The sequence below is a fragment of the Rhinoderma darwinii genome, chromosome 3 (genome assembly GCF_050947455.1).
Source record: "Rhinoderma darwinii isolate aRhiDar2 chromosome 3, aRhiDar2.hap1, whole genome shotgun sequence".
NCBI classification, from domain to species: Eukaryota; Metazoa; Chordata; class Amphibia; order Anura; family Rhinodermatidae; genus Rhinoderma; species Rhinoderma darwinii.
Window position 1 is genome coordinate 362655653 of NC_134689.1, and position 26508 is coordinate 362682160.

General features: G+C 41.6%; 29 non-coding genes across 29 annotated transcripts; all 29 read left to right on the plus strand.

Moving 5' to 3' along the window:
• The first annotated feature begins 1048 nt into the window (after positions 1-1048).
• TRNAR-CCU (transfer RNA arginine (anticodon CCU)) lies at positions 1049-1121 on the plus strand. Its single transcript has one exon. It is a non-coding gene; the product is annotated as a tRNA-Arg (tRNA).
• A 279-nt stretch (positions 1122-1400) lies between these two features.
• On the plus strand, positions 1401-1493 carry TRNAI-UAU (transfer RNA isoleucine (anticodon UAU)). The gene is given in 2 exon segments: positions 1401-1438; positions 1458-1493. It is a non-coding gene; the product is annotated as a tRNA-Ile (tRNA).
• A 1455-nt stretch (positions 1494-2948) lies between these two features.
• On the plus strand, positions 2949-3041 carry TRNAI-UAU (transfer RNA isoleucine (anticodon UAU)). The gene is given in 2 exon segments: positions 2949-2986; positions 3006-3041. It is a non-coding gene; the product is annotated as a tRNA-Ile (tRNA).
• Positions 3042-4496: 1455 nt separating this feature from the next.
• TRNAI-UAU (transfer RNA isoleucine (anticodon UAU)) lies at positions 4497-4589 on the plus strand. Its single transcript is given in 2 exon segments — positions 4497-4534; positions 4554-4589. It is a non-coding gene; the product is annotated as a tRNA-Ile (tRNA).
• A 1103-nt stretch (positions 4590-5692) lies between these two features.
• On the plus strand, positions 5693-5765 carry TRNAR-CCU (transfer RNA arginine (anticodon CCU)). Its single transcript has one exon. It is a non-coding gene; the product is annotated as a tRNA-Arg (tRNA).
• Positions 5766-6044: 279 nt separating this feature from the next.
• On the plus strand, positions 6045-6137 carry TRNAI-UAU (transfer RNA isoleucine (anticodon UAU)). Its single transcript is given in 2 exon segments — positions 6045-6082; positions 6102-6137. It is a non-coding gene; the product is annotated as a tRNA-Ile (tRNA).
• Positions 6138-7240: 1103 nt separating this feature from the next.
• On the plus strand, positions 7241-7313 carry TRNAR-CCU (transfer RNA arginine (anticodon CCU)). The gene has a single exon. It is a non-coding gene; the product is annotated as a tRNA-Arg (tRNA).
• A 279-nt stretch (positions 7314-7592) lies between these two features.
• TRNAI-UAU (transfer RNA isoleucine (anticodon UAU)) lies at positions 7593-7685 on the plus strand. Its single transcript is given in 2 exon segments — positions 7593-7630; positions 7650-7685. It is a non-coding gene; the product is annotated as a tRNA-Ile (tRNA).
• A 1103-nt stretch (positions 7686-8788) lies between these two features.
• Positions 8789-8861, plus strand: TRNAR-CCU (transfer RNA arginine (anticodon CCU)). The gene has a single exon. It is a non-coding gene; the product is annotated as a tRNA-Arg (tRNA).
• Positions 8862-9140: 279 nt separating this feature from the next.
• Positions 9141-9233, plus strand: TRNAI-UAU (transfer RNA isoleucine (anticodon UAU)). Its single transcript is given in 2 exon segments — positions 9141-9178; positions 9198-9233. It is a non-coding gene; the product is annotated as a tRNA-Ile (tRNA).
• A 1103-nt stretch (positions 9234-10336) lies between these two features.
• Positions 10337-10409, plus strand: TRNAR-CCU (transfer RNA arginine (anticodon CCU)). Its single transcript has one exon. It is a non-coding gene; the product is annotated as a tRNA-Arg (tRNA).
• Positions 10410-10688: 279 nt separating this feature from the next.
• On the plus strand, positions 10689-10781 carry TRNAI-UAU (transfer RNA isoleucine (anticodon UAU)). Its single transcript is given in 2 exon segments — positions 10689-10726; positions 10746-10781. It is a non-coding gene; the product is annotated as a tRNA-Ile (tRNA).
• Positions 10782-12236: 1455 nt separating this feature from the next.
• TRNAI-UAU (transfer RNA isoleucine (anticodon UAU)) lies at positions 12237-12329 on the plus strand. The gene is given in 2 exon segments: positions 12237-12274; positions 12294-12329. It is a non-coding gene; the product is annotated as a tRNA-Ile (tRNA).
• A 1103-nt stretch (positions 12330-13432) lies between these two features.
• TRNAR-CCU (transfer RNA arginine (anticodon CCU)) lies at positions 13433-13505 on the plus strand. Its single transcript has one exon. It is a non-coding gene; the product is annotated as a tRNA-Arg (tRNA).
• Positions 13506-13784: 279 nt separating this feature from the next.
• Positions 13785-13877, plus strand: TRNAI-UAU (transfer RNA isoleucine (anticodon UAU)). The gene is given in 2 exon segments: positions 13785-13822; positions 13842-13877. It is a non-coding gene; the product is annotated as a tRNA-Ile (tRNA).
• A 1455-nt stretch (positions 13878-15332) lies between these two features.
• On the plus strand, positions 15333-15425 carry TRNAI-UAU (transfer RNA isoleucine (anticodon UAU)). The gene is given in 2 exon segments: positions 15333-15370; positions 15390-15425. It is a non-coding gene; the product is annotated as a tRNA-Ile (tRNA).
• Positions 15426-16528: 1103 nt separating this feature from the next.
• Positions 16529-16601, plus strand: TRNAR-CCU (transfer RNA arginine (anticodon CCU)). The gene has a single exon. It is a non-coding gene; the product is annotated as a tRNA-Arg (tRNA).
• A 279-nt stretch (positions 16602-16880) lies between these two features.
• Positions 16881-16973, plus strand: TRNAI-UAU (transfer RNA isoleucine (anticodon UAU)). Its single transcript is given in 2 exon segments — positions 16881-16918; positions 16938-16973. It is a non-coding gene; the product is annotated as a tRNA-Ile (tRNA).
• A 1103-nt stretch (positions 16974-18076) lies between these two features.
• Positions 18077-18149, plus strand: TRNAR-CCU (transfer RNA arginine (anticodon CCU)). Its single transcript has one exon. It is a non-coding gene; the product is annotated as a tRNA-Arg (tRNA).
• A 279-nt stretch (positions 18150-18428) lies between these two features.
• On the plus strand, positions 18429-18521 carry TRNAI-UAU (transfer RNA isoleucine (anticodon UAU)). Its single transcript is given in 2 exon segments — positions 18429-18466; positions 18486-18521. It is a non-coding gene; the product is annotated as a tRNA-Ile (tRNA).
• Positions 18522-19624: 1103 nt separating this feature from the next.
• Positions 19625-19697, plus strand: TRNAR-UCU (transfer RNA arginine (anticodon UCU)). Its single transcript has one exon. It is a non-coding gene; the product is annotated as a tRNA-Arg (tRNA).
• A 279-nt stretch (positions 19698-19976) lies between these two features.
• On the plus strand, positions 19977-20069 carry TRNAI-UAU (transfer RNA isoleucine (anticodon UAU)). Its single transcript is given in 2 exon segments — positions 19977-20014; positions 20034-20069. It is a non-coding gene; the product is annotated as a tRNA-Ile (tRNA).
• A 1103-nt stretch (positions 20070-21172) lies between these two features.
• On the plus strand, positions 21173-21245 carry TRNAR-CCU (transfer RNA arginine (anticodon CCU)). The gene has a single exon. It is a non-coding gene; the product is annotated as a tRNA-Arg (tRNA).
• A 279-nt stretch (positions 21246-21524) lies between these two features.
• On the plus strand, positions 21525-21617 carry TRNAI-UAU (transfer RNA isoleucine (anticodon UAU)). Its single transcript is given in 2 exon segments — positions 21525-21562; positions 21582-21617. It is a non-coding gene; the product is annotated as a tRNA-Ile (tRNA).
• A 1103-nt stretch (positions 21618-22720) lies between these two features.
• On the plus strand, positions 22721-22793 carry TRNAR-CCU (transfer RNA arginine (anticodon CCU)). Its single transcript has one exon. It is a non-coding gene; the product is annotated as a tRNA-Arg (tRNA).
• A 279-nt stretch (positions 22794-23072) lies between these two features.
• Positions 23073-23165, plus strand: TRNAI-UAU (transfer RNA isoleucine (anticodon UAU)). The gene is given in 2 exon segments: positions 23073-23110; positions 23130-23165. It is a non-coding gene; the product is annotated as a tRNA-Ile (tRNA).
• A 1103-nt stretch (positions 23166-24268) lies between these two features.
• TRNAR-CCU (transfer RNA arginine (anticodon CCU)) lies at positions 24269-24341 on the plus strand. Its single transcript has one exon. It is a non-coding gene; the product is annotated as a tRNA-Arg (tRNA).
• A 1475-nt stretch (positions 24342-25816) lies between these two features.
• On the plus strand, positions 25817-25889 carry TRNAR-CCU (transfer RNA arginine (anticodon CCU)). Its single transcript has one exon. It is a non-coding gene; the product is annotated as a tRNA-Arg (tRNA).
• Positions 25890-26168: 279 nt separating this feature from the next.
• On the plus strand, positions 26169-26261 carry TRNAI-UAU (transfer RNA isoleucine (anticodon UAU)). The gene is given in 2 exon segments: positions 26169-26206; positions 26226-26261. It is a non-coding gene; the product is annotated as a tRNA-Ile (tRNA).
• Positions 26262-26508: the final 247 nt, after the last annotated feature.

Genomic DNA, 26508 nt, shown 5'->3' on the forward strand with positions numbered 1-26508 from the left:
CTCATGGCCCATGATCTATAAACATAATTGAAGGGGATACATGGAAGAGGTATACCGTTTTTAAGGGTGAGTCCCATCTGTGGTGTTTGCCTTTTCTCTTTCTTAAATAAAAGCCATTGGCATGTTTTAGTTCCAGATTAAAAGTGCTCAACTTGCTTCTTTACTGGATACTTGTCCCAATATATATTAAGAGGTATTTTTAAAGGTTTTGGCCCTCCAATAAGCTTTCCTTCATCTTTATTAGCAGAGTCCTGTAAGTGTGTGATCATAATGAAAAGACAAGGGACCCTCTTTCCTTTGTCTACAAAAAGCAAGCACGTGGTTAAGATTTTGTCAGATCTAGAAAGCAAACGGTAGAACACAAACCATTCTTGATCACTCAGTCACAAGTGAATGTTTGATTGCTTTGGAAAAACAACCACTTATAGAACAATTCAAGTCCCAGTTGCCTAATGGATAAGGCACTGGCCTCCTAAGCCAGGGATTGTGGCTTTAACGCCCATCTGTATTGTTTGCCTTTCCTCTGTCTCAAAGTAAAGCCATTGGCATGTTATGGTTCCAGATTATAAGTGCTCTTCTGGCTTCTTCACTGGGTACTTGTCCCAGCTTCTGAGCCGGCTCCATCACTGTTACGTACTGTTATGTGACGATGCGCTAATCCCTTGGCAGCAGCAACATAATTGTATGTGAGATGTCACCAAGGGTTTAAAGTAAAGCCATTAGCATGTTTTAGTTCAAGATTAAAAGTGCTCGACTAGGTTCTTCACTGGATACTTGTCCCAATACATATTAAGAGGTATTCAGTTTTTAAAGGGTTTTGTCACTCCATTAAGATTTCCTTCATCTGCATTAGAAATGTCCTGTTAGTGTGCAATTAGAACGACAATACAAGGGAACCTAGTCTTTTCTTAAAAAATCAAGCATGCGGTTAAGATTTTATCCGATTTGGAAAGCAAACGGTACAACACAAACCTTTCTCGCTCACTCATCACATGTGAATGTTTGCTTGCTTTGGAAAGAAAAAACCACGGCGCAGAGCAAATTTACAGCCCCAGTGGCCTAATGGATAAGGCACTGGCCTCCTAAGCCAGGGATTGTGGGTTCAAGTCCCATCTGGGGTGTTTACCTTTCATCTTTCTTAAAGTTAAGCTGTTGCTGTTTTAGTTCCTGATTAAAAGTGCTCAACTGGCTTCATCCACTGGACTGATGCTTCTTTATATATTAATAAGAGAGAAGTAAATGACTTATTACTCACAGTATCTTGACTGACCGCTATCTTAAACGCTGTCGTGTTTTTGAAAATTGATGGAAAACAGACACGCTTGAGGAATCACTTCATCCCGCGGTGCAATCGGTCAGCACACGGTGGAAAACTGACACGCGTGCAGACATCAGTAAGAGCTCCAGTGGCGCAATCGGTCAGTTCACGGTACTTATAAAGCAGTAACTGTTGAGCAATGCCGAGGTTGTGAGTTCGAGCCTCACCTGGAGCACTCCTTTCTTGCCTTCTTGTGCTTTATTTAGACCTCCAGTGGAATAGCAAACTTACTCATGGCCCATGATCTATAAACATAATTGAAGGGGATACATGGAAGAGGTATACCGTTTTTAAGGGTGAGTCCCATCTGTGGTGTTTGCCTTTTCTCTTTCTTAAATAAAAGCCATTGGCATGTTTTAGTTCCAGATTAAAAGTGCTCAACTTGCTTCTTTACTGGATACTTGTCCCAATATATATTAAGAGGTATTTTTAAAGGTTTTGGCCCTCCAATAAGCTTTCCTTCATCTTTATTAGCAGAGTCCTGTAAGTGTGTGATCATAATGAAAAGACAAGGGACCCTCTTTCCTTTGTCTACAAAAAGCAAGCACGTGGTTAAGATTTTGTCAGATCTAGAAAGCAAACGGTAGAACACAAACCATTCTTGATCACTCAGTCACAAGTGAATGTTTGATTGCTTTGGAAAAACAACCACTTATAGAACAAGTCAAGTCCCAGTTGCCTAATGGATAAGGCACTGGCCTCCTAAGCCAGGGATTGTGGCTTTAACGCCCATCTGTATTGTTTGCCTTTCCTCTGTCTCAAAGTAAAGCCATTGGCATGTTATGGTTCCAGATTATAAGTGCTCTTCTGGCTTCTTCACTGGGTACTTGTCCCAGCTTCTGAGCCGGCTCCATCACTGTTACGTACTGTTATGTGACGATGCGCTAATCCCTTGGCAGCAGCAACATAATTGTATGTGAGATGTCACCAAGGGTTTAAAGTAAAGCCATTAGCATGTTTTAGTTCAAGATTAAAAGTGCTCGACTAGGTTCTTCACTGGATACTTGTCCCAATACATATTAAGAGGTATTCAGTTTTTAAAGGGTTTTGTCACTCCATTAAGATTTCCTTCATCTGCATTAGAAATGTCCTGTTAGTGTGCAATTAGAACGACAATACAAGGGAACCTAGTCTTTTCTTAAAAAATCAAGCATGCGGTTAAGATTTTATCCGATTTGGAAAGCAAACGGTACAACACAAACCTTTCTCGCTCACTCATCACATGTGAATGTTTGCTTGCTTTGGAAAGAAAAAACCACGGCGCAGAGCAAGTTTACAGCCCCAGTGGCCTAATGGATAAGGCACTGGCCTCCTAGGCCAGGGATTGTGGGTTCAAGTCCTATCTGGGGTGTTTACCTTTCATCTTTCTTAAAGTTAAGCTGTTGCTGTTTTAGTTCCTGATTAAAAGTGCTCAACTGGCTTCATCCACTGGACTGATGCTTCTTTATATATTAATCAGAGAGAAGTAAATGACTTATTACTCACAGTATCTTGACTGACCGCTATCTTAAACGCTGTCGTGTTTTTGAAAATTGATGGAAAACAGACACGCTTGAGGAATCACTTCATCCCGCGGTGCAATCGGTCAGCACACGGTGGAAAACGGACACGCGTGCAGACATCAGTAAGAGCTCCAGTGGCGCAATCGGTCAGCGCACGGTACTTATAAAGCAGTAACTGTTGAGCAATGCCGAGGTTGTGAGTTCGAGCCTCACCTGGAGCACTCCTTTCTTGCCTTCTTGTGCTTTATTTAGACCTCCAGTGGAATAGCAAACTTACTCATGGCCCATGATCTATAAACATAATTGAAGGGGATACATGGAAGAGGTATACCGTTTTTAAGGGTGAGTCCCATCTGTGGTGTTTGCCTTTTCTCTTTCTTAAATAAAAGCCATTGGCATGTTTTAGTTCCAGATTAAAAGTGCTCAACTTGCTTCTTTACTGGATACTTGTCCCAATATATATTAAGAGGTATTTTTAAAGGTTTTGGCCCTCCAATAAGCTTTCCTTCATCTTTATTAGCAGAGTCCTGTAAGTGTGTGATCATAATGAAAAGACAAGGGACCCTCTTTCCCTTGTCTACAAAAAGCAAGCACGTGGTTAAGATTTTGTCAGATCTAGAAAGCAAACGGTAGAACACAAACCATTCTCGATCACTCAGTCACAAGTGAATGTTTGATTGCTTTGGAAAAACAACCACTTATAGAAAAAGTCAAGTCCCAGTTGCCTAATGGATAAGGCACTGGCCTCCTAAGCCAGGGATTGTGGCTTTAACGCCCATCTGTATTGTTTGCCTTTCCTCTGTCTCAAAGTAAAGCCATTGGCATGTTATGGTTCCAGATTATAAGTGCTCTTCTGGCTTCTTCACTGGGTACTTGTCCCAGCTTCTGAGCCGGCTCCATCACTGTTACGTACTGTTATGTGACGATGCGCTAATCCCTTGGCAGCAGCAACATAATTGTATGTGAGATGTCACCAAGGGTTTAAAGTAAAGCCATTAGCATGTTTTAGTTCAAGATTAAAAGTGCTCGACTAGGTTCTTCACTGGATACTTGTCCCAATACATATTAAGAGGTATTCAGTTTTTAAAGGGTTTTGTCACTCCATTAAGATTTCCTTCATCTGCATTAGAAATGTCCTGTTAGTGTGCAATTAGAACGACAATACAAGGGAACCTAGTCTTTTCTTAAAAAATCAAGCATGCGGTTAAGATTTTATCCGATTTGGAAAGCAAACGGTACAACACAAACCTTTCTCGCTCACTCATCACATGTGAATGTTTGCTTGCTTTGGAAAGAAAAAACCACGGCGCAGAGCAAGTTTACAGCCCCAGTGGCCTAATGGATAAGGCACTGGCCTCCTAGGCCAGGGATTGTGGGTTCAAGTCCTATCTGGGGTGTTTACCTTTCATCTTTCTTAAAGTTAAGCTGTTGCTGTTTTAGTTCCTGATTAAAAGTGCTCAACTGGCTTCATCCACTGGACTGATGCTTCTTTATATATTAATAAGAGAGAAGTAAATGACTTATTACTCACAGTATCTTGACTGACCGCTATCTTAAACGCTGTCGTGTTTTTGAAAATTGATGGAAAACAGACACGCTTGAGGAATCACTTCATCCCGCGGTGCAATCGGTCAGCACACGGTGGAAAACGGACACGCGTGCAGACATTAGTAAGAGCTCCAGTGGCGCAATCGGTCAGCGCACGGTACTTATAAAGCAGTAACTGTTGAGCAATGCCGAGGTTGTGAGTTCGAGCCTCACCTGGAGCACTCCTTTCTTGCCTTCTTGTGCTTTATTTAGACCTCCAGTGGAATAGCAAACTTACTCATGGCCCATGATCTATAAACATAATTGAAGGGGATACATGGAAGAGGTATACCGTTTTAAAGGGTGAGTCCCATCTGTGGTGTTTGCCTTTTCTATTTCTTAAATAAAAGCCATTGGCATGTTTTAGTTCCAGATTAAAAGTGCTCAACTTGCTTCTTTACTGGATACTTGTCCCAATATATATTAAGAGGTATTTTTAAAGGTTTTGGCCCTCCAATAAGCTTTCCTTCATCTTTATTAGCAGAGTCCTGTAAGTGTGTGATCATAATGAAAAGACAAGGGACCCTCTTTCCCTTGTCTACAAAAAGCAAGCACGTGGTTAAGATTTTGTCAGATCTAGAAAGCAAACGGTAGAACACAAACCATTCTCGATCACTCAGTCACAAGTGAATGTTTGATTGCTTTGAAAAAACAACCACTTATAGAAAAAGTCAAGCCCCAGTTGCCTAATGGATAAGGCACTGGCCTCCTAAGCCAGGGATTGTGGCTTTAACGCCCATCTGTATTGTTTGCCTTTCCTCTGTCTCAAAGTAAAGCCATTGGCATGTTATGGTTCCAGATTATAAGTGCTCTTCTGGCTTCTTCACTGGGTACTTGTCCCAGCTTCTGAGCCGGCTCCATCACTGTTACGTACTGTTATGTGACAATGCGCTAATCCCTTGGCAGCAGCAACATAATTGTATGTGAGATGTCACCAAGGGTTTAAAGTAAAGCCATTAGCATGTTTTAGTTCAAGATTAAAAGTGCTCGACTAGGTTCTTCACTGGATACTTGTCCCAATACATATTAAGAGGTATTCAGTTTTTAAAGGGTTTTGTCACTCCATTAAGATTTCCTTCATCTGCATTAGAAATGTCCTGTTAGTGTGCAATTAGAACCACAATACAAGGGAACCTAGTCTTTTCTTAAAAAATCAAGCATGCGGTTAAGATTTTATCCGATTTGGAAAGCAAACGGTACAACACAAACCTTTCTCGCTCACTCATCACATGTGAATGTTTGCTTGCTTTGGAAAGAAAAAACCACGGCGCAGAGCAAGTTTACAGCCCCAGTGGCCTAATGGATAAGGCACTGGCCTCCTAGGCCAGGGATTGTGGGTTCAAGTCCCATCTGGGGTGTTTACCTTTCATCTTTCTTAAAGTTAAGCTGTTGCTGTTTTAGTTCCTGATTAAAAGTGCTCAACTGGCTTCATCCACTGGACTGATGCTTCATTATATATTAATCAGAGAGAAGTAAATGACTTATTACTCACAGTATCTTGACTGACCGCTATCTTAAACGCTGTCGTGTTTTTGAAAATTGATGGAAAACAGACACGCTTGAGGAATCACTTCATCCCGCGGTGCAATCGGTCAGCACACGGTGGAAAACTGACACGCGTGCAGACTTCAGTAAGAGCTCCAGTGGCGCAATCGGTCAGTTCACGGTACTTATAAAGCAGTAACTGTTGAGCAATGCCGAGGTTGTGAGTTCGAGCCTCACCTGGAGCACTCCTTTCTTGCCTTCTTGTGCTTTATTTAGACCTCCAGTGGAATAGCAAACTTACTCATGGCCCATGATCTATAAACATAATTGAAGGGGATACATGGAAGAGGTATACCGTTTTTAAGGGTGAGTCCCATCTGTGGTGTTTGCCTTTTCTCTTTCTTAAATAAAAGCCATTGGCATGTTTTAGTTCCAGATTAAAAGTGCTCAACTTGCTTCTTTACTGGATACTTGTCCCAATATATATTAAGAGGTATTTTTAAAGGTTTTGGCCCTCCAATAAGCTTTCCTTCATCTTTATTAGCAGAGTCCTGTAAGTGTGTGATCATAATGAAAAGACAAGGGACCCTCTTTCCCTTGTCTACAAAAAGCAATCACGTGGTTAAGATTTTGTCAGATCTAGAAAGCAAACGGTAGAACACAAACCATTCTCGATCACTCAGTCACAAGTGAATGTTTGATTGCTTTGGAAAAACAACCACTTATAGAAAAAGTAAAGTCCCAGTTGCCTAATGGATAAGGCACTGGCCTCCTAAGCCAGGGATTGTGGCTTTAACGCCCATCTGTATTGTTTGCCTTTCCTCTGTCTCAAAGTAAAGCCATTGGCATGTTATGGTTCCAGATTATAAGTGCTCTTCTGGCTTCTTCACTGGGTACTTGTCCCAGCTTCTGGGCCGGCTCCATCACTGTTACGTACTGTTATGTGACGATGCGCTAATCCCTTGGCAGCAGCAACATAATTGTATGTGAGATGTCACCAAGGGTTTAAAGTAAAGCCATTAGCATGTTTTAGTTCAAGATTAAAAGTGCTCGACTAGGTTCTTCACTGGATACTTATCTCAATACATATTAAGAGGTATTCAGTTTTTAAAGGGTTTTGTCACTCCATTAAGATTTCCTTCATCTGCATTAGAAATGTCCTGTTAGTGTGCAATTAGAACGACAATACAAGGGAACCTAGTCTTTTCTTAAAAAAACAAGCATGCGGTTAAGATTTTATCCGATTTGGAAAGCAAACGGTACAACACAAACCTTTCTCGCTCACTCATCACATGTGAATGTTTGCTTGCTTTGGAAAGAAAAAACCACGGCGCAGAGCAAATTTACAGCCCCAGTGGCCTAATGGATAAGGCACTGGCCTCCTAAGCCAGGGATTGTGGGTTCAAGTCCCATCTGGGGTGTTTACCTTTCATCTTTCTTAAAGTTAAGCTGTTGCTGTTTTAGTTCCTGATTAAAAGTGCTCAACTGGCTTCATCCACTGGACTGATGCTTCTTTATATATTAATAAGAGAGAAGTAAATGACTTATTACTCACAGTATCTTGACTGACCGCTATCTTAAACGCTGTCGTGTTTTTGAAAATTGATGGAAAACAGACACGCTTGAGGAATCACTTCATCCCGCGGTGCAATCGGTCAGCACACGGTGGAAAACTGACACGCGTGCAGACATCAGTAAGAGCTCCAGTGGCGCAATCGGTCAGTTCACGGTACTTATAAAGCAGTAACTGTTGAGCAATGCCGAGGTTGTGAGTTCGAGCCTCACCTGGAGCACTCCTTTCTTGCCTTCTTGTGCTTTATTTAGACCTCCAGTGGAATAGCAAACTTACTCATGGCCCATGATCTATAAACATAATTGAAGGGGATACATGGAAGAGGTATACCGTTTTTAAGGGTGAGTCCCATCTGTGGTGTTTGCCTTTTCTCTTTCTTAAATAAAAGCCATTGGCATGTTTTAGTTCCAGATTAAAAGTGCTCAACTTGCTTCTTTACTGGATACTTGTCCCAATATATATTAAGAGGTATTTTTAAAGGTTTTGGCCCTCCAATAAGCTTTCCTTCATCTTTATTAGCAGAGTCCTGTAAGTGTGTGATCATAATGAAAAGACAAGGGACCCTCTTTCCTTTGTCTACAAAAAGCAAGCACGTGGTTAAGATTTTGTCAGATCTAGAAAGCAAACGGTAGAACACAAACCATTCTTGATCACTCAGTCACAAGTGAATGTTTGATTGCTTTGGAAAAACAACCACTTATAGAACAAGTCAAGTCCCAGTTGCCTAATGGATAAGGCACTGGCCTCCTAAGCCAGGGATTGTGGCTTTAACGCCCATCTGTATTGTTTGCCTTTCCTCTGTCTCAAAGTAAAGCCATTGGCATGTTATGGTTCCAGATTATAAGTGCTCTTCTGGCTTCTTCACTGGGTACTTGTCCCAGCTTCTGAGCCGGCTCCATCACTGTTACGTACTGTTATGTGACGATGCGCTAATCCCTTGGCAGCAGCAACATAATTGTATGTGAGATGTCACCAAGGGTTTAAAGTAAAGCCATTAGCATGTTTTAGTTCAAGATTAAAAGTGCTCGACTAGGTTCTTCACTGGATACTTGTCCCAATACATATTAAGAGGTATTCAGTTTTTAAAGGGTTTTGTCACTCCATTAAGATTTCCTTCATCTGCATTAGAAATGTCCTGTTAGTGTGCAATTAGAACGACAATACAAGGGAACCTAGTCTTTTCTTAAAAAATCAAGCATGCGGTTAAGATTTTATCCGATTTGGAAAGCAAACGGTACAACACAAACCTTTCTCGCTCACTCATCACATGTGAATGTTTGCTTGCTTTGGAAAGAAAAAACCACGGCGCAGAGCAAATTTACAGCCCCAGTGGCCTAATGGATAAGGCACTGGCCTCCTAAGCCAGGGATTGTGGGTTCAAGTCCCATCTGGGGTGTTTACCTTTCATCTTTCTTAAAGTTAAGCTGTTGCTGTTTTAGTTCCTGATTAAAAGTGCTCAACTGGCTTCATCCACTGGACTGATGCTTCTTTATATATTAATAAGAGAGAAGTAAATGACTTATTACTCACAGTATCTTGACTGACCGCTATCTTAAACGCTGTCGTGTTTTTGAAAATTGATGGAAAACAGACACGCTTGAGGAATCACTTCATCCCGCGGTGCAATCGGTCAGCACACGGTGGAAAACTGACACGCGTGCAGACTTCAGTAAGAGCTCCAGTGGCGCAATCGGTCAGTTCACGGTACTTATAAAGCAGTAACTGTTGAGCAATGCCGAGGTTGTGAGTTCGAGCCTCACCTGGAGCACTCCTTTCTTGCCTTCTTGTGCTTTATTTAGACCTCCAGTGGAATAGCAAACTTACTCATGGCCCATGATCTATAAACATAATTGAAGGGGATACATGGAAGAGGTATACCGTTTTTAAGGGTGAGTCCCATCTGTGGTGTTTGCCTTTTCTCTTTCTTAAATAAAAGCCATTGGCATGTTTTAGTTCCAGATTAAAAGTGCTCAACTTGCTTCTTTACTGGATACTTGTCCCAATATATATTAAGAGGTATTTTTAAAGGTTTTGGCCCTCCAATAAGCTTTCCTTCATCTTTATTAGCAGAGTCCTGTAAGTGTGTGATCATAATGAAAAGACAAGGGACCCTCTTTCCCTTGTCTACAAAAAGCAATCACGTGGTTAAGATTTTGTCAGATCTAGAAAGCAAACGGTAGAACACAAACCATTCTCGATCACTCAGTCACAAGTGAATGTTTGATTGCTTTGGAAAAACAACCACTTATAGAAAAAGTAAAGTCCCAGTTGCCTAATGGATAAGGCACTGGCCTCCTAAGCCAGGGATTGTGGCTTTAACGCCCATCTGTATTGTTTGCCTTTCCTCTGTCTCAAAGTAAAGCCATTGGCATGTTATGGTTCCAGATTATAAGTGCTCTTCTGGCTTCTTCACTGGGTACTTGTCCCAGCTTCTGGGCCGGCTCCATCACTGTTACGTACTGTTATGTGACGATGCGCTAATCCCTTGGCAGCAGCAACATAATTGTATGTGAGATGTCACCAAGGGTTTAAAGTAAAGCCATTAGCATGTTTTAGTTCAAGATTAAAAGTGCTCGACTAGGTTCTTCACTGGATACTTATCTCAATACATATTAAGAGGTATTCAGTTTTTAAAGGGTTTTGTCACTCCATTAAGATTTCCTTCATCTGCATTAGAAATGTCCTGTTAGTGTGCAATTAGAACGACAATACAAGGGAACCTAGTCTTTTCTTAAAAAAACAAGCATGCGGTTAAGATTTTATCCGATTTGGAAAGCAAACGGTACAACACAAACCTTTCTCGCTCACTCATCACATGTGAATGTTTGCTTGCTTTGGAAAGAAAAAACCACGGCGCAGAGCAAATTTACAGCCCCAGTGGCCTAATGGATAAGGCACTGGCCTCCTAAGCCAGGGATTGTGGGTTCAAGTCCCATCTGGGGTGTTTACCTTTCATCTTTCTTAAAGTTAAGCTGTTGCTGTTTTAGTTCCTGATTAAAAGTGCTCAACTGGCTTCATCCACTGGACTGATGCTTCTTTATATATTAATAAGAGAGAAGTAAATGACTTATTACTCACAGTATCTTGACTGACCGCTATCTTAAACGCTGTCGTGTTTTTGAAAATTGATGGAAAACAGACACGCTTGAGGAATCACTTCATCCCGCGGTGCAATCGGTCAGCACACGGTGGAAAACTGACACGCGTGCAGACATCAGTAAGAGCTCCAGTGGCGCAATCGGTCAGTTCACGGTACTTATAAAGCAGTAACTGTTGAGCAATGCCGAGGTTGTGAGTTCGAGCCTCACCTGGAGCACTCCTTTCTTGCCTTCTTGTGCTTTATTTAGACCTCCAGTGGAATAGCAAACTTACTCATGGCCCATGATCTATAAACATAATTGAAGGGGATACATGGAAGAGGTATACCGTTTTTAAGGGTGAGTCCCATCTGTGGTGTTTGCCTTTTCTCTTTCTTAAATAAAAGCCATTGGCATGTTTTAGTTCCAGATTAAAAGTGCTCAACTTGCTTCTTTACTGGATACTTGTCCCAATATATATTAAGAGGTATTTTTAAAGGTTTTGGCCCTCCAATAAGCTTTCCTTCATCTTTATTAGCAGAGTCCTGTAAGTGTGTGATCATAATGAAAAGACAAGGGACCCTCTTTCCTTTGTCTACAAAAAGCAAGCACGTGGTTAAGATTTTGTCAGATCTAGAAAGCAAACGGTAGAACACAAACCATTCTTGATCACTCAGTCACAAGTGAATGTTTGATTGCTTTGGAAAAACAACCACTTATAGAACAAGTCAAGTCCCAGTTGCCTAATGGATAAGGCACTGGCCTCCTAAGCCAGGGATTGTGGCTTTAACGCCCATCTGTATTGTTTGCCTTTCCTCTGTCTCAAAGTAAAGCCATTGGCATGTTATGGTTCCAGATTATAAGTGCTCTTCTGGCTTCTTCACTGGGTACTTGTCCCAGCTTCTGAGCCGGCTCCATCACTGTTACGTACTGTTATGTGACGATGCGCTAATCCCTTGGCAGCAGCAACATAATTGTATGTGAGATGTCACCAAGGGTTTAAAGTAAAGCCATTAGCATGTTTTAGTTCAAGATTAAAAGTGCTCGACTAGGTTCTTCACTGGATACTTGTCCCAATACATATTAAGAGGTATTCAGTTTTTAAAGGGTTTTGTCACTCCATTAAGATTTCCTTCATCTGCATTAGAAATGTCCTGTTAGTGTGCAATTAGAACGACAATACAAGGGAACCTAGTCTTTTCTTAAAAAATCAAGCATGCGGTTAAGATTTTATCCGATTTGGAAAGCAAACGGTACAACACAAACCTTTCTCGCTCACTCATCACATGTGAATGTTTGCTTGCTTTGGAAAGAAAAAACCACGGCGCAGAGCAAGTTTACAGCCCCAGTGGCCTAATGGATAAGGCACTGGCCTCCTAGGCCAGGGATTGTGGGTTCAAGTCCTATCTGGGGTGTTTACCTTTCATCTTTCTTAAAGTTAAGCTGTTGCTGTTTTAGTTCCTGATTAAAAGTGCTCAACTGGCTTCATCCACTGGACTGATGCTTCTTTATATATTAATCAGAGAGAAGTAAATGACTTATTACTCACAGTATCTTGACTGACCGCTATCTTAAACGCTGTCGTGTTTTTGAAAATTGATGGAAAACAGACACGCTTGAGGAATCACTTCATCCCGCGGTGCAATCGGTCAGCACACGGTGGAAAACGGACACGCGTGCAGACATCAGTAAGAGCTCCAGTGGCGCAATCGGTCAGTTCACGGTACTTATAAAGCAGTAACTGTTGAGCAATGCCGAGGTTGTGAGTTCGAGCCTCACCTGGAGCACTCCTTTCTTGCCTTCTTGTGCTTTATTTAGACCTCCAGTGGAATAGCAAACTTACTCATGGCCCATGATCTATAAACATAATTGAAGGGGATACACGGAAGAGGTATACCGTTTTTAAGGGTGAGTCCCATCTGTGGTGTTTGCCTTTTCTCTTTCTTAAATAAAAGCCATTGGCATGTTTTAGTTCCAGATTAAAAGTGCTCAACTTGCTTCTTTACTGGATACTTGTCCCAATATATATTAAGAGGTATTTTTAAAGGTTTTGGCCCTCCAATAAGCTTTCCTTCATCTTTATTAGCAGAGTCCTGTAAGTGTGTGATCATAATGAAAAGACAAGGGACCCTCTTTCCCTTGTCTACAAAAAGCAAGCACGTGGTTAAGATTTTGTCAGATCTAGAAAGCAAACGGTAGAACACAAACCATTCTCGATCACTCAGTCACAAGTGAATGTTTGATTGCTTTGGAAAAACAACCACTTATAGAAAAAGTAAAGTCCCAGTTGCCTAATGGATAAGGCACTGGCCTCCTAAGCCAGGGATTGTGGCTTTAACGCCCATCTGTATTGTTTGCCTTTCCTCTGTCTCAAAGTAAAGCCATTGGCATGTTATGGTTCCAGATTATAGGTGCTCTTCTGGCTTCTTCACTGGGTACTTGTCCCAGCTTCTGGGCCGGCTCCATCACTGTTACGTACTGTTATGTGACGATGCGCTAATCCCTTGGCAGCAGCAACATAATTGTATGTGAGATGTCACCAAGGGTTTAAAGTAAAGCCATTAGCATGTTTTAGTTCAAGATTAAAAGTGCTCGACTAGGTTCTTCACTGGATACTTGTCCCAATACATATTAAGAGGTATTCAGTTTTTAAAGGGTTTTGTCACTCCATTAAGATTTCCTTCATCTGCATTAGAAATGTCCTGTTAGTGTGCAATTAGAACGACAATACAAGGGAACCTAGTCTTTTCTTAAAAAAACAAGCATGCGGTTAAGATTTTATCCGATTTGGAAAGCAAACGGTACAACACAAACCTTTCTCGCTCACTCATCACATGTGAATGTTTGCTTGCTTTGGAAAGAAAAAACCACGGTGCAGAGCAAGTTTACAGCCCCAGTGGCCTAATGGATAAGGCACTGGCCTCCTAAGCCAGGGATTGTGGGTTCAAGTCCCATCTGGGGTGTTTACCTTTCTTCTTTCTTAAAGTTAAGCTGTTGCTGTTTTAGTTCCTGATTAAAAGTGCTCAACTGGCTTCATCCACTGGACTGATGCTTCTTTATATATTAATAAGAGAGAAGTAAATGACTTATTACTCACAGTATCTTGACTGACCGCTATCTTAAACGCTGTCGTGTTTTTGAAAATTGATGGAAAACAGACACGCTTGAGGAATCACTTCATCCCGCGGTGCAATCGGTCAGCACACGGTGGAAAACGGACACGCGTGCAGACATCAGTAAGAGCTCCAGTGGCGCAATCGGTCAGCGCACGGTACTTATAAAGCAGTAACTGTTGAGCAATGCCGAGGTTGTGAGTTCGAGCCTCACCTGGAGCACTCCTTTCTTGCCTTCTTGTGCTTTATTTAGACCTCCAGTGGAATAGCAAACTTACTCATGGCCCATGATCTATAAACATAATTGAAGGGGATACATGGAAGAGGTATACCGTTTTTAAGGGTGAGTCCCATCTGTGGTGTTTGCCTTTTCTCTTTCTTAAATAAAAGCCATTGGCATGTTTTAGTTCCAGATTAAAAGTGCTCAACTTGCTTCTTTACTGGATACTTGTCCCAATATATATTAAGAGGTATTTTTAAAGGTTTTGGCCCTCTAATAAGCTTTCCTTCATCTTTATTAGCAGAGTCCTGTAAGTGTGTGATCATAATGAAAAGACAAGGGAACCTCTTTCCCTTGTCTACAAAAAGCAAGCACGTGGTTACGATTTTGTCAGATCTAGAAAGCAAACGGTAGAACACAAACCATTCTCGATCACTCAGTCACAAGTGAATGTTTGATTGCTTTGGAAAAACAACCACTTATAGAAAAAGTCAAGTCCCAGTTGCCTAATGGATAAGGCACTGGCCTCCTAAGCCAGGGATTGTGGCTTTAACGCCCATCTGTATTGTTTGCCTTTCCTCTGTCTCAAAGTAAAGCCATTGGCATGTTATGGTTCCAGATTATAAGTGCTCTTCTGGCTTCTTCACTGGGTACTTGTCCCAGCTTCTGAGCCGGCTCCATCACTGTTACGTACTGTTATGTGACGATGCGCTAATCCCTTGGCAGCAGCAACATAATTGTATGTGAGATGTCACCAAGGGTTTAAAGTAAAGCCATTAGCATGTTTTAGTTCAAGATTAAAAGTGCTCGACTAGGTTCTTCACTGGATACTTGTCCCAATACATATTAAGAGGTATTCAGTTTTTAAAGGGTTTTGTCACTCCATTAAGATTTCCTTCATCTGCATTAGAAATGTCCTGTTAGTGTGCAATTAGAACGACAATACAAGGGAACCTAGTCTTTTCTTAAAAAATCAAGCATGCGGTTAAGATTTTATCCGATTTGGAAAGCAAACGGTACAACACAAACCTTTCTCGCTCACTCATCACATGTGAATGTTTGCTTGCTTTGGAAAGAAAAAACCACGGCGCAGAGCAAGTTTACAGCCCCAGTGGCCTAATGGATAAGGCACTGGCCTCCTAGGCCAGGGATTGTGGGTTCAAATCCCAACTGGGGTGTTTACCTTTCATCTTTCTTAAAGTTAAGCTGTTGCTGTTTTAGTTCCTGATTAAAAGTGCTCAACTGGCTTCATCCACTGGACTGATGCTTCTTTATATATTAATAAGAGAGAAGTAAATGACTTATTACTCACAGTATCTTGACTGACCGCTATCTTAAACGCTGTTGTGTTTTTGAAAATTGATGGAAAACAGACACGCTTGAGGAATCACTTCATCCCGCGGTGCAATCGGTCAGCACACGGTGGAAAACTGACACGCGTGCAGACATCAGTAAGAGCTCCAGTGGCGCAATCGGTCAGTTCACGGTACTTATAAAGCAGTAACTGTTGAGCAATGCCGAGGTTGTGAGTTCGAGCCTCACCTGGAGCACTCCTTTCTTGCCTTCTTGTGCTTTATTTAGACCTCCAGTGGAATAGCAAACTTACTCATGGCCCATGATCTATAAACATAATTGAAGGGGATACATGGAAGAGGTATACCGTTTTTAAGGGTGAGTCCCATCTGTGGTGTTTGCCTTTTCTCTTTCTTAAATAAAAGCCATTGGCATGTTTTAGTTCCAGATTAAAAGTGCTCAACTTGCTTCTTTACTGGATACTTGTCCCAATATATATTAAGAGGTATTTTTAAAGGTTTTGGCCCTCTAATAAGCTTTCCTTCATCTTTATTAGCAGAGTCCTGTAAGTGTGTGATCATAATGAAAAGACAAGGGAACCTCTTTCCCTTGTCTACAAAAAGCAAGCACGTGGTTAAGATTTTGTCAGATCTAGAAAGCAAACGGTAGAACACAAACCATTCTCGATCACTCAGTCACAAGTGAATGTTTGATTGCTTTGGAAAAACAACCACTTATAGAAAAAGTCAAGTCCCAGTTGCCTAATGGATAAGGCACTGGCCTCCTAAGCCAGGGATTGTGGCTTTAACGCCCATCTGTATTGTTTGCCTTTCCTCTGTCTCAAAGTAAAGCCATTGGCATGTTATGGTTCCAGATTATAAGTGCTCTTCTGGCTTCTTCACTGGGTACTTGTCCCAGCTTCTGAGCCGGCTCCATCACTGTTACGTACTGTTATGTGACGATGCGCTAATCCCTTGGCAGCAGCAACATAATTGTATGTGAGATGTCACCAAGGGTTTAAAGTAAAGCCATTAGCATGTTTTAGTTCAAGATTAAAAGTGCTCGACTAGGTTCTTCACTGGATACTTGTCCCAATACATATTAAGAGGTATTCCGTTTTTAAAGGGTTTTGTCACTCCATTAAGATTTCCTTCATCTGCATTAGAAATGTCCTGTTAGTGTGCAATTAGAACGACAATACAAGGGAACCTAGTCTTTTCTTAAAAAATCAAGCATGCGGTTAAGATTTTATCCGATTTGGAAAGCAAACGGTACAACACAAACCTTTCTCGCTCACTCATCACATGTGAATGTTTGCTTGCTTTGGAAAGAAAAAACCACGGCGCAGAGCAAGTTTACAGCCCCAGTGGCCTAATGGATAAGGCACTGGCCTCCTAGGCCAGGGATTGTGGGTTCAAGTCCCATCTGGGGTGTTTACCTTTCATCTTTCTTAAAGTTAAGCTGTTGCTGTTTTAGTTCCTGATTAAAAGTGCTCAACTGGCTTCATCCACTGGACTGATGCTTCTTTATATATTAATAAGAGAGAAGTAAATGACTTATTACTCACAGTATCTTGACTGACCGCTATCTTAAACGCTGTCGTGTTTTTGAAAATTGATGGAAAACAGACACGCTTGAGGAATCACTTCATCCCGCGGTGCAATCGGTCAGCACACGGTGGAAAACTGACACGCGTGCAGACATCAGTAAGAGCTCCAGTGGCGCAATCGGTCAGTTCACGGTACTTATAAAGCAGTAACTGTTGAGCAATGCCGAGGTTGTGAGTTCGAGCCTCACCTGGAGCACTCCTTTCTTGCCTTCTTGTGCTTTATTTAGACCTCCAGTGGAATAGCAAACTTACTCATGGCCCATGATCTATAAACATAATTGAAGGGGATACATGGAAGAGGTATACCGTTTTTAAGGGTGAGTCCCATCTGTGGTGTTTGCCTTTTCTCTTTCTTAAATAAAAGCCATTGGCATGTTTTAGTTCCAGATTAAAAGTGCTCAACTTGCTTCTTTACTGGATACTTGTCCCAATATATATTAAGAGGTATTTTTAAAGGTTTTGGCCCTCCAATAAGCTTTCCTTCATCTTTATTAGCAGAGTCCTGTAAGTGTGTGATCATAATGAAAAGACAAGGGACCCTCTTTCCCTTGTCTACAAAAAGCAAGCACGTGGTTAAGATTTTGTCAGATCTAGAAAGCAAACGGTAGAACACAAACCATTCTCGATCACTCAGTCACAAGTGAATGTTTGATTGCTTTGGAAAAACAACCACTTATAGAAAAAGTAAAGTTCCAGTTGCCTAATGGATAAGGCACTGGCCTCCTAAGCCAGGGATTGTGGCTTTAACGCCCATCTGTATTGTTTGCCTTTCCTCTGTCTCAAAGTAAAGCCATTGGCATGTTATGGTTCCAGATTATAAGTGCTCTTCTGGTTTCTTCACTGGGTACTTGTCCCAGCTTCAGGGCCGGCTCCATCACTGTTACGTACTGTTATGTGACGATGCGCTAATCCCTTGGCAGCAGCAACATAATTGTATGTGAGATGTCACCAAGGGTTTAAAGTAAAGCCATTAGCATGTTTTAGTTCAAGATTAAAAGTGCTCGACTAGGTTCTTCACTGGATACTTGTCCCAATACATATTAAGAGGTATTCAGTTTTTAAAGGGTTTTGTCACTCCATTAGGATTTCCTTCATCTGCATTAGAAATGTCCTGTTAGTGTGCAATTAGAACGACAATACAAGGGAACCTAGTCTTTTCTTAAAAAAACAAGCATGCGGTTAAGATTTTATCCGATTTGGAAAGCAAACGGTACAACACAAACCTTTCTCGCTCACTCATCACATGTGAATGTTTGCTTGCTTTGGAAAGAAAAAACCACGGCGCAGAGCAAGTTTACAGCCCCAGTGGCCTAATGGATAAGGCACTGGCCTCCTAAGCCAGGGATTGTGGGTTCAAGTCCCATCTGGGGTGTTTACCTTTCTTCTTTCTTAAAGTTAAGCTGTTGCTGTTTTAGTTCCTGATTAAAAGTGCTCAACTGGCTTCATCCACTGGACTGATGCTTCTTTATATATTAATAAGAGAGAAGTAAATGACTTATTACTCACAGTATCTTGACTGACCGCTATCTTAAACGCTGTCGTGTTTTTGAAAATTGATGGAAAACAGACACGCTTGAGGAATCACTTCATCCCGCGGTGCAATCGGTCAGCACACGGTGGAAAACGGACACGCGTGCAGACATCAGTAAGAGCTCCAGTGGCGCAATCGGTCAGCGCACGGTACTTATAAAGCAGTAACTGTTGAGCAATGCCGAGGTTGTGAGTTCGAGCCTCACCTGGAGCACTCCTTTCTTGCCTTCTTGTGCTTTATTTAGACCTCCAGTGGAATAGCAAACTTACTCATGGCCCATGATCTATAAACATAATTGAAGGGGATACATGGAAGAGGTATACCGTTTTTAAGGGTGAGTCCCATCTGTGGTGTTTGCCTTTTCTCTTTCTTAAATAAAAGCCATTGGCATGTTTTAGTTCCAGATTAAAAGTGCTCAACTTGCTTCTTTACTGGATACTTGTCCCAATATATATTAAGAGGTATTTTTAAAGGTTTTGGCCCTCCAATAAGCTTTCCTTCATCTTTATTAGCAGAGTCCTGTAAGTGTGTGATCATAATGAAAAGACAAGGGACCCTCTTTCCCTTGTCTACAAAAAGCAAGCACGTGGTTAAGATTTTGTCAGATCTAGAAAGCAAACGGTAGAACACAAACCATTCTCGATCACTCAGTCACAAGTGAATGTTTGATTGCTTTGGAAAAACAACCACTTATAGAAAAAGTCAAGTCCCAGTTGCCTAATGGATAAGGCACTGGCCTCCTAAGCCAGGGATTGTGGCTTTAACGCCCATCTGTATTGTTTGCCTTTCCTCTGTCTCAAAGTAAAGCCATTGGCATGTTATGGTTCCAGATTATAAGTGCTCTTCTGGCTTCTTCACTGGGTACTTGTCCCAGCTTCTGAGCCGGCTCCATCACTGTTACGTACTGTTATGTGACGATGCGCTAATCCCTTGGCAGCAGCAACATAATTGTATGTGAGATGTCACCAAGGGTTTAAAGTAAAGCCATTAGCATGTTTTAGTTCAAGATTAAAAGTGCTCGACTAGGTTCTTCACTGGATACTTGTCCCAATACATATTAAGAGGTATTCAGTTTTTAAAGGGTTTTGTCACTCCATTAAGATTTCCTTCATCTGCATTAGAAATGTCCTGTTAGTGTGCAATTAGAACGACAATACAAGGGAACCTAGTCTTTTCTTAAAAAATCAAGCATGCGGTTAAGATTTTATCCGATTTGGAAAGCAAACGGTACAACACAAACCTTTCTCGCTCACTCATCACATGTGAATGTTTGCTTGCTTTGGAAAGAAAAAACCACGGCGCAGAGCAAGTTTACAGCCCCAGTGGCCTAATGGATAAGGCACTGGCCTTCTAGGCCAGGGATTGTGGGTTCAAGTCCCATCTGGGGTGTTTACCTTTCATCTTTCTTAAAGTTAAGCTGTTGCTGTTTTAGTTCCTGATTAAAAGTGCTCAACTGGCTTCATCCACTGGACTGATGCTTCTTTATATATTAATAAGAGAGAAGTAAATTACTTATTACTCACAGTATCTTGACTGACCGCTATCTTAAACGCTGTCGTGTTTTTGAAAATTGATGGAAAACAGACACGCTTGAGGAATCACTTCATCCCGCGGTGCAATCGGTCAGCACACGGTGGAAAACTGACACGCGTGCAGACATCAGTAAGAGCTCCAGTGGCGCAATCGGTCAGTTCACGGTACTTATAAAGCAGTAACTGTTGAGCAATGCCGAGGTTGTGAGTTCGAGCCTCACCTGGAGCACTCCTTTCTTGCCTTCTTGTGCTTTATTTAGACCTCCAGTGGAATAGCAAACTTACTCATGGCCCATGATCTATAAACATAATTGAAGGGGATACATGGAAGAGGTATACCGTTTTTAAGGGTGAGTCCCATCTGTGGTGTTTGCCTTTTCTCTTTCTTAAATAAAAGCCATTGGCATGTTTTAGTTCCAGATTAAAAGTGCTCAACTTGCTTCTTTACTGGATACTTGTCCCAATATATATTAAGAGGTATTTTTAAAGGTTTTGGCCCTCCAATAAGCTTTCCTTCATCTTTATTAGCAGAGTCCTGTAAGTGTGTGATCATAATGAAAAGACAAGGGACCCTCTTTCCCTTGTCTACAAAAAGCAAGCACGTGGTTAAGATTTTGTCAGATCTAGAAAGCAAACGGTAGAACACAAACCATTCTCGATCACTCAGTCACAAGTGAATGTTTGATTGCTTTGGAAAAACAACCACTTATAGAAAAAGTAAAGTCCCAGTTGCCTAATGGATAAGGCACTGGCCTCCTAAGCCAGGGATTGTGGCTTTAACGCCCATCTGTATTGTTTGCCTTTCCTCTGTCTCAAAGTAAAGCCATTGGCATGTTATGGTTCCAGATTATAGGTGCTCTTCTGGCTTCTTCACTGGGTACTTGTCCCAGCTTCTGGGCCGGCTCCATCACTGTTACGTACTGTTATGTGACGATGCGCTAATCCCTTGGCAGCAGCAACATAATTGTATGTGAGATGTCACCAAGGGTTTAAAGTAAAGCCATTAGCATGTTTTAGTTCAAGATTAAAAGTGCTCGACTAGGTTCTTCACTGGATACTTGTCCCAATACATATTAAGAGGTATTCAGTTTTTAAAGGGTTTTGTCACTCCATTAAGATTTCCTTCATCTGCATTAGAAATGTCCTGTTAGTGTGCAATTAGAACGACAATACAAGGGAACCTAGTCTTTTCTTAAAAAAACAAGCATGCGGTTAAGATTTTATCCGATTTGGAAAGCAAACGGTACAACACAAACCTTTCTCGCTCACTCATCACATGTGAATGTTTGCTTGCTTTGGAAAGAAAAAACCATGGCGCAGAGCAAGTTTACAGCCCCAGTGGCCTAATGGATAAGGCACTGGCCTCCTAAGCCAGGGATTGTGGGTTCAAGTCCCATCTGGGGTGTTTTCCTTTCTTCTTTCTTAAAGTTAAGCTGTTGCTGTTTTAGTTCCTGATTAAAAGTGCTCAACTGGCTTCATCCACTGGACTGATGCTTCTTTATATATTAATAAGAGAGAAGTAAATGACTTATTACTCACAGTATCTTGACTGACCGCTATCTTAAACGCTGTCGTGTTTTTGAAAATTGATGGAAAACAGACACGCTTGAGGAATCACTTCATCCCGCGGTGCAATCGGTCAGCACACGGTGGAAAACGGACATGCGTGCAGACATCAGTAAGAGCTCCAGTGGCGCAATCGGTCAGCGCACGGTACTTATAAAGCAGTAACTGTTGAGCAATGCCGAGGTTTTGAGTTCGAGCCTCACCTGGAGCACTCCTTTCTTGCCTTCTTGTGCTTTATTTAGACCTCCAGTGGAATAGCAAACTTACTCATGGCCCATGATCTATAAACATAATTGAAGGGGATACATGGAAGAGGTATACCGTTTTTAAGGGTGAGTCCCATCTGTGGTGTTTGCCTTTTCTCTTTCTTAAATGAAAGCCATTGGCATGTTTTAGTTCCAGATTAAAAGTGCTCAACTTGCTTCTTTACTGGATACTTGTCCCAATATATATTAAGAGGTATTTTTAAAGGTTTTGGCCCTCTAATAAGCTTTCCTTCATCTTTATTAGCAGAGTCCTGTAAGTGTGTGATCATAATGAAAAGACAAGGGAACCTCTTTCCCTTGTCTACAAAAAGCAAGCACGTGGTTACGATTTTGTCAGATCTAGAAAGCAAACGGTAGAACACAAACCATTCTCGATCACTCAGTCACAAGTGAATGTTTGATTGCTTTGGAAAAACAACCACTTATAGAAAAAGTCAAGTCCCAGTTGCCTAATGGATAAGGCACTGGCCTCCTAAGCCAGGGATTGTGGCTTTAACGCCCATCTGTATTGTTTGCCTTTCCTCTGTCTCAAAGTAAAGCCATTGGCATGTTATGGTTCCAGATTATAAGTGCTCTTCTGGCTTCTTCACTGGGTACTTGTCCCAGCTTCTGGGCCGGCTCCATCACTGTTACGTACTGTTATGTGACGATGCGCTAATCCCTTGGCAGCAGCAACATAATTGTATGTGAGATGTCACCAAGGGTTTAAAGTAAAGCCATTAGCATGTTTTAGTTCAAGATTAAAAGTGCTCGACTAGGTTCTTCACTGGATACTTGTCCCAATACATATTAAGAGGTATTCAGTTTTTAAAGGGTTTTGTCACTCCATTAAGATTTCCTTCATCTGCATTAGAAATGTCCTGTTAGTGTGCAATTAGAACGACAATACAAGGGAACCTAGTCTTTTCTTAAAAAAACAAGCATGCGGTTAAGATTTTATCCGATTTGGAAAGCAAACGGTACAACACAAACCTTTCTCGCTCACTCATCACATGTGAATGTTTGCTTGCTTTGGAAAGAAAAAACCACGGCGCAGAGCAAGTTTACAGCCCCAGTGGCCTAATGGATAAGGCACTGGCCTCCTAAGCCAGGGATTGTGGGTTCAAGTCCCATCTGGGGTGTTTACCTTTCTTCTTTCTTAAAGTTAAGCTGTTGCTGTTTTAGTTCCTGATTAAAAGTGCTCAACTGGCTTCATCCACTGGACTGATGCTTCTTTATATATTAATAAGAGAGAAGTAAATGACTTATTACTCACAGTATCTTGACTGACCGCTATCTTAAACGCTGTCGTGTTTTTGAAAATTGATGGAAAACAGACACGCTTGAGGAATCACTTCATCCCGCGGTGCAATCGGTCAGCACACGGTGGAAAACGGACACGCGTGCAGACATCAGTAAGAGCTCCAGTGGCGCAATCGGTCAGCGCACGGTACTTATAAAGCAGTAACTGTTGAGCAATGCCGAGGTTGTGAGTTCGAGCCTCACCTGGAGCACTCCTTTCTTGCCTTCTTGTGCTTTATTTAGACCTCCAGTGGAATAGCAAACTTACTCATGGCCCATGATCTATAAACATAATTGAAGGGGATACATGGAAGAGGTATACCGTTTTTAAGGGTGAGTCCCATCTGTGGTGTTTGCCTTTTCTCTTTCTTAAATAAAAGCCATTGGCATGTTTTAGTTCCAGATTAAAAGTGCTCAACTTGCTTCTTTACTGGATACTTGTCCCAATATATATTAAGAGGTATTTTTAAAGGTTTTGGCCCTCTAATAAGCTTTCCTTCATCTTTATTAGCAGAGTCCTGTAAGTGTGTGATCATAATGAAAAGACAAGGGAACCTCTTTCCCTTGTCTACAAAAAGCAAGCACGTGGTTACGATTTTGTCAGATCTAGAAAGCAAACGGTAGAACACAAACCATTCTCGATCACTCAGTCACAAGTGAATGTTTGATTGCTTTGGAAAAACAACCACTTATAGAAAAAGTCAAGTCCCAGTTGCCTAATGGATAAGGCACTGGCCTCCTAAGCCAGGGATTGTGGCTTTAACGCCCATCTGTATTGTTTGCCTTTCCTCTGTCTCAAAGTAAAGCCATTGGCATGTTATGGTTCCAGATTATAAGTGCTCTTCTGGCTTCTTCACTGGGTACTTGTCCCAGCTTCTGAGCCGGCTCCATCACTGTTACGTACTGTTATGTGACGATGCGCTAATCCCTTGGCAGCAGCAACATAATTGTATGTGAGATGTCACCAAGGGTTTAAAGTAAAGCCATTAGCATGTTTTAGTTCAAGATTAAAAGTGCTCGACTAGGTTCTTCACTGGATACTTGTCCCAATACATATTAAGAGGTATTCAGTTTTTAAAGGGTTTTGTCACTCCATTAAGATTTCCTTCATCTGCATTAGAAATGTCCTGTTAGTGTGCAATTAGAACGACAATACAAGGGAACCTAGTCTTTTCTTAAAAAATCAAGCATGCGGTTAAGATTTTATCCGATTTGGAAAGCAAACGGTACAACACAAACCTTTCTCGCTCACTCATCACATGTGAATGTTTGCTTTCTTTGGAAAGAAAAAACCACGGCGCAGAGCAAGTTTACAGCCCCAGTGGCCTAATGGATAAGGCACTGGCCTCCTAGGCCAGGGATTGTGGGTTCAAGTCCCATCTGGGGTGTTTACCTTTCATCTTTCTTAAAGTTAAGCTGTTGCTGTTTTAGTTCCTGATTAAAAGTGCTCAACTGGCTTCATCCACTGGACTGATGCTTCTTTATATATTAATAAGAGAGAAGTAAATGACTTATTACTCACAGTATCTTGACTGACCGCTATCTTAAACGCTGTCGTGTTTTTGAAAATTGATGGAAAACAGACACGCTTGAGGAATCACTTCATCCCGCGGTGCAATCGGTCAGCACACGGTGGAAAACTGACACGCGTGCAGACATCAGTAAGAGCTCCAGTGGCGCAATCGGTCAGTTCACGGTACTCATAAAGCAGTAACTGTTGAGCAATGCCGAGGTTGTGAGTTCGAGCCTCACCTGGAGCACTCCTTTCTTGCCTTCTTGTGCTTTATTTAGACCTCCAGTGGAATAGCAAACTTACTCATGGCCCATGATCTATAAACATAATTGAAGGGGATACATGGAAGAGGTATACCGTTTTTAAGGGTGAGTCCCATCTGTGGTGTTTGCCTTTTCTCTTTCTTAAATAAAAGCCATTGGCATGTTTTAGTTCCAGATTAAAAGTGCTCAACTTGCTTCTTTACTGGATACTTGTCCCAATATATATTAAGAGGTATTTTTAAAGGTTTTGGCCCTCCAATAAGCTTTCCTTCATCTTTATTAGCAGAGTCCTGTAAGTGTGTGATCATAATGAAAAGACAAGGGACCCTCTTTCCCTTGTCTACAAAAAGCAAGCACGTGGTTAAGATTTTGTCAGATCTAGAAAGCAAACGGTAGAACACAAACCATTCTCGATCACTCAGTCACAAGTGAATGTTTGATTGCTTTGGAAAAACAACCACTTATAGAAAAAGTAAAGTCCCAGTTGCCTAATGGATAAGGCACTGGCCTCCTAAGCCAGGGATTGTGGCTTTAACGCCCATCTGTATTGTTTGCCTTTCCTCTGTCTCAAAGTAAAGCCATTGGCATGTTATGGTTCCAGATTATAGGTGCTCTTCTGGCTTCTTCACTGGGTACTTGTCCCAGCTTCTGGGCCGGCTCCATCACTGTTACGTACTGTTATGTGACGATGCGCTAATCCCTTGGCAGCAGCAACATAATTGTATGTGAGATGTCACCAAGGGTTTAAAGTAAAGCCATTAGCATGTTTTAGTTCAAGATTAAAAGTGCTCGACTAGGTTCTTCACTGAATACTTGTCCCAATACATATTAAGAGGTATTCAGTTTTTAAAGGGTTTTGTCACTCCATTAAGATTTCCTTCATCTGCATTAGAAATGTCCTGTTAGTGTGCAATTAGAACGACAATACAAGGGAACCTAGTCTTTTCTTAAAAAAACAAGCATGCGGTTAAGATTTTATCCGATTTGGAAAGCAAACGGTACAACACAAACCTTTCTCGCTCACTCATCACATGTGAATGTTTGCTTGCTTTGGAAAGAAAAAACCACGGCGCAGAGGAAGTTTACAGCCCCAGTGGCCTAATGGATAAGGCACTGGCCTCCTAGGCCAGGGATTGTGGGTTCAAGTCCCATCTGGGGTGTTTACCTTTCATCTTTCTTAAAGTTAAGCTGTTGCTGTTTTAGTTCCTGATTAAAAGTGCTCAACTGGCTTCATCCACTGGACTGATGCTTCTTTATATATTAATCAGAGAGAAGTAAATGACTTATTACTCACAGTATCTTGACTGACCGCTATCTTAAACGCTGTCGTGTTTTTGAAAATTGATGGAAAACAGACACGCTTGAGGAATCACTTCATCCCGCGGTGCAATCGGTCAGCACACGGTGGAAAACGGACACGCGTGCAGACATCAGTAAGAGCTGCAGTGGCGCAATCGGTCAGCGCACGGTACTTATAAAGCAGTAACTGTTGAGCAATGCCGAGGTTGTGCGTTCGAGCCTCACCTGGAGCACTCCTTTCTTGCCTTCTTGTGCTTTATTTAGACCTCCAGTGGAATAGCAAACTTACTCATGGCCCATGATCTATAAACATAATTGAAGGGGATACATGGAAGAGGTATACCGTTTTTAAGGGTGAGTCCCATCTGTGGTGTTTGCCTTTTCTCTTTCTTAAATAAAAGCCATTGGCATGTTTTAGTTCCAGATTAAAAGTGCTCAACTTGCTTCTTTACTGGATACTTGTCCCAATATATATTAAGA